This window comes from Pieris napi, chromosome 4 (genome assembly GCF_905475465.1).
Source record: "Pieris napi chromosome 4, ilPieNapi1.2, whole genome shotgun sequence".
In the NCBI taxonomy this organism is placed as follows: Eukaryota; Metazoa; Arthropoda; class Insecta; order Lepidoptera; family Pieridae; genus Pieris; species Pieris napi.
Window position 1 is genome coordinate 4,999,052 of NC_062237.1, and position 12,276 is coordinate 5,011,327.

A 12,276-nucleotide genomic window follows, 5' to 3' on the forward strand; every position below is an offset into this window, starting at 1 on the left:
TACAGACTATATGTGCTTAAAAAATTATAAACTTAAACTAGGTACAACAAAATAATTCCACGAATGCTTCTATTTTTTGTTGCTGCTTGTTAATTTCATTATATGAAAATCCGACTTTATTGCTCATTATTCTATCCTTAGAAAAGTTAAAATACATTTATTTATTATGGCTTCTTAATAAACAAACGGCTTTACGCTTTTATGTACCATAAAACCACAGACAATTTAATTGTCTTCGATAAATCGTAACATAACTTTCCCGCCATCGAATACGATACGTAAAAAAAGGAATAAAATGTGCTTATTTTGTTTTTAACTCAATATTTTGTCTTTATTTCAGGACCTACAATCTGCCGCATAGTTCTAATTGGTGAGTATTATAAATATAAATAGGTAGATAAAAAATAAATGCGTATGATATACGATCTATAAACAAACAAAAAAGTAAATATACTAAGGTCATTGACCGTTTCGCGCGTTTCTACGCAAATTGAAGTTCACGTAAAAACTAATTAAAAGTAGATGGGGTTACATTTATGGATATAGAGTTTTACTGAGAAGTGAAGTGCACATTTGAAGCATGTGTAAATCGTGGGAACGCACACCCCCTCACATAATATACGCTAGTGCAGCTGCAATCTCATGGGAAAAATAACAAGATGTGACACGTAGACTGCAATTTTTTGGGTAAATAATTCTCATTCGAATTTATTCATCTCGATGTATAGCTAAAAATATGAATATTTTCTTGAATATGCTAGTTTCTATCATTAGTGTTATTATATATTAAGTTATTTTTACAGTTTTAACACAATTATTTTCAATCTACTTTTACATATATATATACGTATAGAATGTGATGGAATAACAAATTATCGATGATATCATTTATAAGATGGATATATATTATTTATGGCAACACAATGTATTATAAACGTCAGTTCTCAAATCAAGAGCGCAGAACAGACGCAAGAACTGCCAATAACTTTCCGACACTCCGTTTAATCACCAAGCTGTTTGTTTTACAAAATATCTGTAGCCGCAACCATAACACCATTAATTTATTTACAGCTTATGTCAAAAATACAAACATGCTGGAATTGATAGCTTGGAAGAATGATTACTATCTACACATGATCCTTATATCTAAATTAGTGTACGTATATAGCTACTAGTACTTACGACAAAAAATATAAAAATTCTATACAAAAATACAATTATCGTTTTCGGCGTGAACGTTATGGATTGAATCTAATTTTATTATACCAGCCTCTGTAAGGAAGTTATTGTTGCCATAAACGTTTAATGGTTATTTGTTTTGATTTAGTACGTGTACAATGTACATATTGTACAACCGCCTGCGAGATATCACGTCACAACCTGTTCAATACCCAATACCTTTAGTTTAAGAATGGGCTAAAAAGATACATAGTTAAACCGTTATCGCCTAATAAAATAAGTCGTAACCCAGTATGGAGCGAAAACATGCTCATTTTATTGATATTTTTATAAGTCTTATGGTCTCTATAACTTCATATCACTCGACAAAACAAGGGCAATAATTTTTTTTGTTAAGTGCATCTTGACACATAGCAGCTCATACAGTTCAAGGGAGTAACTAATGAAACAATATGGGCTGTAACCTTTCAATATTTGTGAGGAAATGAGGGTCTCAAAGATAACACATATATAACAATACATTAGGTATATTTTTAGTTATAAAAGATGCCGCGCCGAGGTCATAGTCGGTGTTGAATACCAAGTAGGTTTGATAGAATACGAAAAGCCGCAAAAGTGATTTATTTCTAACCTAATATAACCAATGAATTATTAATATGAATGGAAGTTTATACAAATAAAACATTTTTGAATAGTTGAGTGGAAAGCGCTTCTAGCTTTCTGTTTTGGAGGCTCAGCAGATCTTTTTACACCCATTTTAGTAGTTACGTTGCCGGCCTTTGAGGAAGGAGAATGCTCTTTTTTTACACAATTGGAGGTTGTATCTCCCAAGGAAGACTCCACCGGTAGTCGATTCCACATTACGCTAGTTAGCAAAAGAAAATATGTATCTTGTGAAGCGGACCGTGGCCGTGGTAGAGTTTTAGCCATTATTACGGCTCGTACGGTGTTGAAACGAGGCAGGAGGAATCAACCCAAACAACTCTCCATATTACTCTTTGTACAATACGCATAGATACGCAATGTCTCTGCTTAGAGAGAGAGAATCAACCTCAGTCATACATTGGAGATGGCAATTCGTTGTCAATTGTACCTAACGTTGTTTGACTGCTTAGCCCTACCCAAAACACCCACACATTATAAGAATACGGTCTTAGGTCGGGTTTGAGTACGTTTAGTTGAAAATCAAGAAAAAAAATTGTGTTGTATTTATCAAGGAAGGTTATCGGCTATATAACGCGAGTGAAACCACAGGTATGTTATTAAAACTAATTAATGACAGGAGTTCTATGGAGGCCGCTCCAAAATATATAGTATATATAAGAAAAGATACTAAAACGGTCAGCGGCATTTTAAATCTGATAAGACGCGGCTAATATGCATAACAAATCTTCGTGGCCATTAACATAACTATGGATGTATTAGGTAACCGCATAATAACCTTTCTCACGACGGCTTATGAGGTAATACATAATTTTAATATCAAAAGTATCAAATTTATTGTCCTATACACGTTTAAGACTATATAGAAGCGGCAAGTTATGTAAGGCAGTGATACTAGTGGTTGCGTGCAATTATCAACCCTAGTGCACCGATAAATTTCGTTGTAACACTTACTAATAAAGCAAACCTACGTGAGGAAAGCGGCTTGTCATATACCCAAAAAGCGACTACGACGAAGAAATATGTTATTACAAACACAAATATTAAACATAAATTTTTGTAGAATACATAAAAAATTACATAAGATAGTGGGGAATACATAAGACGCCAAGTTCATCCAATATGAGTGATACTTATCATTACAACTTCCCGTTTTAAAATTTCCCAGTCGGGTAAGCGTTAGACGGCCTCCTACTAGATGGACAGAGGACCTGGTGAGGGTGGATGGATGATTGGATTGGATGCAAAGCGCGGGGAACCGGACGTACTGGATATTGAGGGAAGAGGCCAGGGTACCAGGTCTAGCAGCGGACGTCAACAGGCTGAAACAAACGTTACAATAAAGAAAAATTAAATCTTATTGTTTATCTGTATGTATAGGGCACCATGTTGCCAATACAATAATTTCTCTTTCTTCCAAGTCAATCCTGTGACGTCGATCATCTTCAGATCTGCAATAATTACTGTCCTTTATTTCTTAATATACTTGTTACAGGTTTTTTAACCAAAGAGTAACAAGATGTAAGAAGATGTTTGTCTGATAAACTGGCGATTTTGCTGATTGTACATCAGTTATAGGTCAGCTATCGGGTTGTATGAGTTGCCAACTAGGTCGAAATCGCAATCGTCAATGATTGCCGCCAGCGCCATTCACTACTGAAATATTTATCACTACATAGTATTTAAATAGAAAAGGCAAAGAGATCTCTCTATATATATGTACATCCAATATAGAGATTGTTGGAATTTGAACAAAAGTTCTAAATTTTTAACATTTATTTATCCTACGTTTTGGTAGATACCACTTTCTAGCAACATGCTGGCAGAAATAAAGAGTTGCGATTTAAAGAAGTTTGTAAGTTTATTTGAATAAAGTTTGTTTTGAGTTCCTACATCATTTGTTTAAATAACACTGTCCCGCTAGAACAAGAATAAACCTCTCTGATGTCTTAAAAATAATAACCGTAAAACTTAACGTTGAATTTCAATTTGTTGTGTATTTAAACAGGCCCCTTGTTATACAACAAATCGGGCAGGAGGCTCATCTGATACCACTCAATGCCAGAGGGCTCGCGAGTGTGTTGCCGGGCCTTTTCAGAATTGGTACGCTTTTTCCTTGAAGGACCCTAAATCGAATTGGTTCGATACTTCAGTGGGCAGTTGGTTCCACACAAAGTTGACTCAGTTGTGGAACTACGGATGTCGAGATATTATAAAATGTGGGCTAAAGTGACGTGTACTGTGTTACCATTTATATTTATGAAAACAGCGTTTCCGCAGTGATAAGGTGATGCCAGAGTTTATAACAAAACTATTAATATTATTAGTTAAACCCTAGAATGCCCCATTAATAAAAGGCATTGCAATGCATGAAAATTCAATTCCCGACTATTTTGACAATAGTTTAAAATCATTGCTCTACTTTTGATAAAGATTACGCATAGTAAAATCTCTTTTTAATATGTTCAATGCGCAATTACAATTATGTTTCGCTACGGTAGGAAATGATAGTAGGCCAATGTTAGTCAACCTACAAGGTTGCAGTTGTGGGGCTTATAACAGAATTATATTATCTACTAGACTAGATGCAGACATGAAGTATTCATTACAGATAACAAATTGAAAAATACTCTTTGATCTTAGTTTATATCGCAAAGTTTATGAAATTTTTAAATCAAAATAATTTTTAGTTAAAATTGCTTTTTCTTCCATGTGTGCAATTAACACTTGCTACCGTCCTATGATTAAGGCAAACATGGTAACGAAACCGCTATGTCTAAAAACCCAAAAATCGTCGGCGTGTGTCATTGTGTCAGGTGCAAAAGGCTGATCACCTACTTGTGTATTTGACTAGTCGGGGTTACTCTAGTCTAGTGTAAAATAATAAGTATGTTTTTATTTGCGAGAGTAATAATAATAATTTATTTGTTATAGAGACTAGACTTGACTTTGTTCGTTACCACGTTGTCACTATCTATTTAATTATATCTAGAAAAATATGTACGTGCCTAATCCACGTACATGCCAGTTAATAAATAAAAAAAATCAATTTTCATAAAATATCCAAAATAGAAGATATTAAATGTCATTCTAATTTGAATGAAAACAGGTGAACTGAGTAAATTAATTTACGAAAAAGTGATTGCCGTTTTTTTTAATTTCGAGCTCCGTTGAACACAGCTGTATCTACAGACACAAACCTTGGACATTTAATGATATTCTTTGTACAATTACATACTGTGAAGGTAAGTTTAATTAAAAGGAAATCGGATTAAAAACATTATTTAGATCACATAAAATAAAATCAGTGGCGCTACAACCTCTTTAGTTCTTGGCCTTAGATTTCTAAATCTGTCTCATGATCATTTTTTAAATCTAATAGGCAAGTAGGTGATCAGCCTTCAGTGCCTGACACACGCCATCGACTTTTTGGGTCGATGTTTTCCTTCACCGTTCGAGAAAATATTAGATGCGCACATAGAAAGAAAGTCCATTGGTGCACAGCCGGGGATCGATCCTACGACCTCAGGGATGAGAGTCGAACGCTGAAGCCACTAGGCCAACACTGCTCAATTTAGATTTAGATCACATACAATACACAAAAATTAAAGAGTAGATAAAACATTTAAAGGGCGTCTTACTGGTTAAGCAAATTTTAGTGCTGAAATGTGTGTATGTATTTTATAATATAATGGATATGGATACTTAATAAAATTGAAAATTTTAATTATTATTACGAAAATTAATAATACATTACTTTATAAAATTCTACTAAACTAAGTCTCAAGTAGTCCTAATATTCTGGAAATAATAGTGATTGCACGTACACTTATAAAAGTGGTACAATTTTGATAAATTTAAACAGTATCGATTCTCTTGAAAAAGATCATAACATACCTTTTATCCGTATTACATGTTTATTCCATATTCCTTGTATATACATTAACTTCAAGGAGATTTTTTATATGGCTAAAATTCATTTAAAAATCTGAAGTTGATGGTATTTTTATTGCTCGATAATTGTTATGAAGACAATTAAGATTTTTTAAAACACATTTAAAAAAATACAAAACCTTGTATTTATAGTTGCAAAACAGAATATCAATAAAAAATGCCCTTGTGCAAAGCGTGCATTTGTACGCTCTTGTAACCTGTGATTTAGTTCGTATTTAAGATAAAGGTAAGATCCACTCTATACAAGAAGATTTTTCATAATAAAAGTTGTTATTTCTTTGATATTTTTCGTTATATACGCCAGGATCACCCACGTGTCTCGATTTATTTTCCTTTTGAGCTAGTTTGCCTCATGATGAAGTGTTTTGACTTTTGAACGACCTCACGTTTGGGAGTAGCTTTAGCCCAACACTTCAGTAACATTTCATACAAATATTTATTGCATTAACATTTATACCATATCGTTGTAGACTGTTAAATTGTATCCAGGGGCATTCGTAAACCATATGCAATTTACCGCAATAAATCCTCACAGACGAAAATGCTCACGGCAAAATATTATCAGGATGCATTTTCTCGAGTCGTTGACCGCGAATCGCGGACCTGTTGTGGTCATTTGCAAATGAGATAACAGGTTACCTACATACGATATATATATACAAAAAAATACATAATTATTGCCAAGTAGCCCAGGGAAAGTTTTGTCACAAATAAACGCAAAAATTTTACTTAATTATAATTTACATTAACACGCCGTCATTGGCCTTCGGTTCAAAGATACTTTATTTCTCAAAGAATTACATTCACTTAGCGAGAAAATTTAGAGTAAGTTAGTTATGTACATCGTGTTATGAAATTATTTGAAAATACACTATATAAAATAAAAATATTAGTTTCTAACAATATGTACCATATTTGTAACAAAAGTGCAGGTAGGTCGCATCGATCGGCCTTTCCCGCCAAAACCTACTCACGAATGCCGGGCATAAACCATAGAACATCACAATATCCATAGATAATGATTGGATTTAACAGAAACAATGGCTATAATATTTAATTAAAATATGATTTGGGATTATTTCACCGTCAGAGCTCTCCACCCGCCACGTAGCCCTCAGTCGGGGACGTCTCAAAATTAAAATATGATTATAATGAACTATTGACGTCAGAATAATAAGGCGTTCGAGTTTTAAAACAGATGTTAAAAGCTTCGTTTTGGCATATGTTACACGGTTCTGTAAATTAATGAACGGAAAACTCGGAAAATTTGTTTAATCTTGACGCTAAGCCGGAAAGCCTAGTGATATATATAATTTTTAAATATGTCACCTAAGTATGTACTAACTACATAAATGACACGGTAGTTAATCTTTACATAGCGCCGTTAAAATTACACCTTTTAGCTTCGGTCTCGATTTCCCATTTCTCGGAAATATATTATTATATGTGCAGTTACGTGATTAATTTTGTATATGACACATCGACCGACAACATATTTAGTCTGGAAATAATAATAAGTCATTATATTTTTTTACATTATGATTGATAATTATAGCTGAAATATTGAACTAATCTTCTAATCTACTCTAGTAATCAAAATAAATTTCCTTGAGAACTTTCCTTTCCTTAAATAGAAATAACAAAATCTATCGAAGTAGCTATAACATAGAAAATTACTCTAATCTCTGGTTCTGAGTCCATTTGAATAATTGTATGTACATTACGATGTGTTTCTGCTGCTTTCCAAAGCGCTGAGTCTTTTGTCCGCAACATATATTAGTATTTCCCATGTTAATTAGTTTCCGAAACGATTTCTTGACATAGTTTTTATTTCACTATATATAGTTTCTATTTCAGTTTGTATCGATCCAACTACGTCTAAGACATCGAGGTCAAGTCTGATGTTTTATGCCCCTCATAAATGTCCTGTTGTGGCTTTACGACCAACAAAATTAGGTATTTGGTGGTGAAGATTTTTAACTAAACCTGTGGCCTACATTTTCTCAAACAGCTTACATTTTATGCTACATGTATTCAAGCGAGATTTGTGCAAATTCTAAATGTTGTAGTCTCATATTCCTCTATATTTTTAAATGTGAATGCATCATTTCAGTCTTCAGTATTTAGGCCCAATTTATAAATATGTAATGTAAAAACTTGTAAAGATTTTGATAAATACTTTTTTTACAACTTAAATATCTACGACTCTTTTTGTTTTCAAGCATATCAAAAAAAATATATAATTCAAATTTTGAAATTCGATATATCTCTAACTTTATTTGTTGTTTTTTTGCAATAAAGTATATCACTGGTGATTGAGGTAATAATATAAAATATATATAATATATCGTTGACAAACACTGATTTATTCAGATAAACAAAAAGCCTAAGAATTTTTATGCAGATAGTAATATCTATCGGTTATTAACATATTATTTTATAATTAAGTTGTACTTGATATTTTAATTTGATATCTTACTTCCTGCTTCACGGCATCAACACCTGCATATAAATCTAGATTACTGGAACGAATTAAATGCATACGCCTTGACCATTTAATATAAGGTGATTTATATATTCTTCTTTATCATTCTATATTCAGAATCACGATAAAAAATAATCTAATGAATTACCTGTAATACTGGAATATTTATTATTATTCATTATAATCTAATTGATTAATAATAATAAAAATTACTTAAGTGACTTTGGGAGTCATAACATTCAGTATAATATACCCAGTCCATGATGAAGTCAAGAACAAATATTAATTTGTTAAAAATGCTAATTCTAACATGTTTGTTATTATGCTTAAAGGTTTCTGCTCTGTAATGTTAATTACAGATAAAATCAAATTATGTGTTAGCGATTAACATACATTTTAAGATATTTGTTTTATAGGTGAATAAATGCGGTTTTAAAACAAGGTTTGTTAACAAGTTAGCGATATGTGTTATTATTGTTATACGAACCTATTATTAGTGAGACACCATCATTGATTTGTATGAAGCCCAATCGGCCACGGAACAGACTTATGTTTGCATTTGTTTTATTGATAGTATAATTACTTTTCTGTATCTGATATACGTTGAATTTGCTCACGACGTTTTCCATCACTTTGCACTTATGGAAGGAAATCTATTGATGCACAATGAAAGAACGCGTCACAGGATAGAGAATATCCCTTACAAAGCTATCATTGTTCAAGTGCTCTGCTATCGTGTAATAGTAATCTATTGTATAGTAACTGTGCTCTGTGTTGTACCAAGTAATGTACGGAAATTTAAAGATGTTTTTCATTATCGTAGCAGACACGAGCACCGCATACAATTATGATTCTTAACAACTTGAAAACGTAGACATAAGGGAGGGGTGACATCCCCGCACATGTGTACTGAAATAGGGTTTTTACTCTGACTGTCGAGACAAGAAAAATAAGAATTCATGTAAAACAAAACTTGTGTCTGAATATCCGTCAGAGTTCACGAGCTTAGTCAAAGCCTTAAGTATTAAGTAGTTTTGGAGATCAACGTGTTCAGACAAAATAAAACTTTTTTGTATTTAATTACTCATTTCATACAAATTTCGTTTTCTTGGTCAGATGTGCATGCATTTTGATCGATTCGCGTAAAAAAACTAACTACTATTTTATGATATAACTTATGAAGCTTTGAACATTGGACACATACAGACATTCGTGGGACCTTCGGATTTAGTAAATGCTATATGATTGTACAATACAAAACATTCTCGTAATTATACGATTGCGCTGGAACGTTTCGCACGGTGTTGGTAACCTCCAAGGTCGACGGTAATCAATGGTGCCTATTAAGAGGGACCACGAGGTAACAGAGAACTTTGAAGAAATATATATGCTGTACACACGTAACTCCCAAAAAACAGTAAAACTAGGAGTATCAAGACTAAAGTTGAATATAAGGGATTTCAGTGTCTATTGATTTTGTTTAGATTACAATGAGTACAGAAAAATCCGGTCGTCTTAACGTTACGCTAGGCATATTTTATAAATTCAGCATACCAAAGCTCATCATTTGAATAATGAGAATTTTACGCGTCAATTGGGAAGATTTAACCAGGAAACACCGTCTTCGTATACATAATTCGCTTCATTTCAATCAAACTATAGCTACATAAAGCTTATGTAAAAATAAAAGGAATGCGTTTTAAATCTTTAGGTATATAGAAATCCATTAAAAATTTTCGTCAAGACAATCATATAGCATATATATTTCACGGTCAGTGACGGTCAGACACGGTGGTTAGAAACTTTGACAGATGACGTAATTTTAAGATGTAAACATCCTTAGTGGGTGCCTAACTACGCGCTTGCAAAGGCACCGACATTATTTTCTGAGACATACTCGAACAATTCTACTTCTAATAGCAATTCCTACTACGAATAGGTATAGAAACAACGCCAACAGCAGACTAAAGTTTAATCAAGGATCTTGGTGCAGTTTAATGGCCCATAAGTTGATACCGTTTGCTCGGCAGGAAGTTTTAATCAAGCTGTTCAAACATTTAGTTATCAATGGAGCATAAGTGGAATGGAAAGCGAAATGAACGTGACTACGACTGGCTGCGGCTGGCCCCGTTGGGGTAATAGGTAACGGTGACTTACTGTGATACTTAAATATACTTATGGCATACTTTTACATTTGAAAACTTTTGGCGTGCGTCTTGTAATTATCGATCTTTGTAACAAAATAGATTTAATAATGTCAGTAAAAAGTTTCGCCAAGTATTCGTTTAGTGACAGCTGGAACCCATAGATTTTACATATTAAAAAAAAAAAACAAAGGTGTACTGTATTTAAAACTCTTGTGTACAAGCCTCTTTGAATAAATTTTATAATGAACCTCTTAAAGATAATAATTTATTAATAGACTCCTGGATGTAGTTAGGTCAAACGATCGCTGACCATTTGAATCTTCACTTCCGGGCGTGTGTTTCGCTCATTCTTGTACTTAACGTTCGAGCATTAAATTAAATCGCTGCACGTATAATAAACATTAAACTATTAAGGAAACGCTGTGAATATTCAAAAAGTTTCCTACCGAATAAAAATTAATTAAAAGTCAAATAATTAGAGTGCGGGAGGCCGTAACACCGGCGCTCCTAACAAGGACCTTTCGACCTGTTTTACTCCGACATCCATTCAACCTACAAACTTTTCTATTTAAAACTTTGTAGCTAAATTCATCTTGTTTTATTTTTGTTATCCACGTATATTGTATTCGAAAATACATATTCAAATTTCGAACGTCAGAATAAGATATTACAACACGTCAAATCGAGAGTTGCCAAATGGGATTTCAACATTGATGGCTAGTAACAAACGTCACGGATGATAATAGACTATACAACAATGAAGTAATGCTATTACAGTGATAAATGTGGGTATCAAGTAATATTTCGTTAGACTTGAGCGGTTATTCACATCAAGATGACAAATACGTCATTTTAAGCAGTGAATCCCATTGAGTGATTATATGAGGATATCATTAAATTTACATGTATTTTACAAAACTTGCATCTGCGTCACCTTCATGCTCAGATTTAATTAAATCTAATATATAAAATTCTCGTGGCGCGGTGTTTGTAGTTAAACTCCTCCGAAACGGCTTGACCGATTCTCATGAAATTTTGTGTACATATTGAGTATGTCTGAGAATCGGACAACATCTATTTTTCATCCCCCTAAATGTTAAGGGTAGTCCACCCCTAATTTTTTTTTTTAATTTTTAGATATTTTTTTTTTAAATATATTCAACCCCTAATTTTCACCCCTCTACGATCAACCCCTATTTTTTATTATAAATGATTTACATGGCAAAATAACGTTTGCCGGATTAGCACTAGCTATGTACTAACATAATATAAATATTTTCCTAAACCTTAGATCTCGTTTTACTTCTACAGGCAAACATGCTCTTTGTTTTTATACAGGGTTATTGGTAACTCGAGGTATTCCCGTTATAAGGTGATAGGGGTGACTATTTCTTTTTTTAAATAAGTCGTACAACATCAAAAATTCTGGTCTCCTTGCAGGCCACGGAATTAATGACTATCTGATGATGAGGACAGTGGCTAAATTTATATTTTTATTTACATTGGGTACCTATCGTTTTTAATTAATTTTATGGAAATTTTAAAGAGCGACCTTAAATTTAGTTCGATTATGAATTTCCGACTGCTTCCTTTGTGATCTCTTCTTTAAGTTTCTTTGAAATAAGTTCCTAATTGTTGGAGAACTAAGAAATCGCCTGCTTTTAACTGCAACCAAAGTTTCATGCAAGGTTTTTTTTTTGTTTTAAGATATTTTAGTGGAAAAAATCTCATAAAAATATTGAAATAATATCGATCTTTTTCTCGTATTTAAAATTCAAGTCACCCCTTTCACCTCCTAACGGAAATACGTCGGGTTACGTTTAAGCCCACGTTTTTCACCGTCTATTT

At 33.0% G+C, this 12,276-nt stretch overlaps 1 protein-coding gene across 3 annotated transcripts in view; it reads left to right on the forward strand.

The window, feature by feature from the left end:
- LOC125048625 (ADP-ribosylation factor-like protein 4C) overlaps positions 1-12,276 on the forward strand; it is a 47,930-nt gene that overhangs the window by 25,082 nt on the left and 10,572 nt on the right. For 2 of the 3 annotated variants that reach the window (XM_047647393.1, XM_047647395.1), the window contains exon 2: positions 341-370. The exons of the other annotated variant lie outside the window; for it this stretch is intronic. The gene's annotated coding sequence lies outside the window, so the exon portion shown is untranslated. The remainder of the gene's footprint in view (positions 1-340; positions 371-12,276) is intronic. 3 annotated transcript variants of the gene reach the window in all.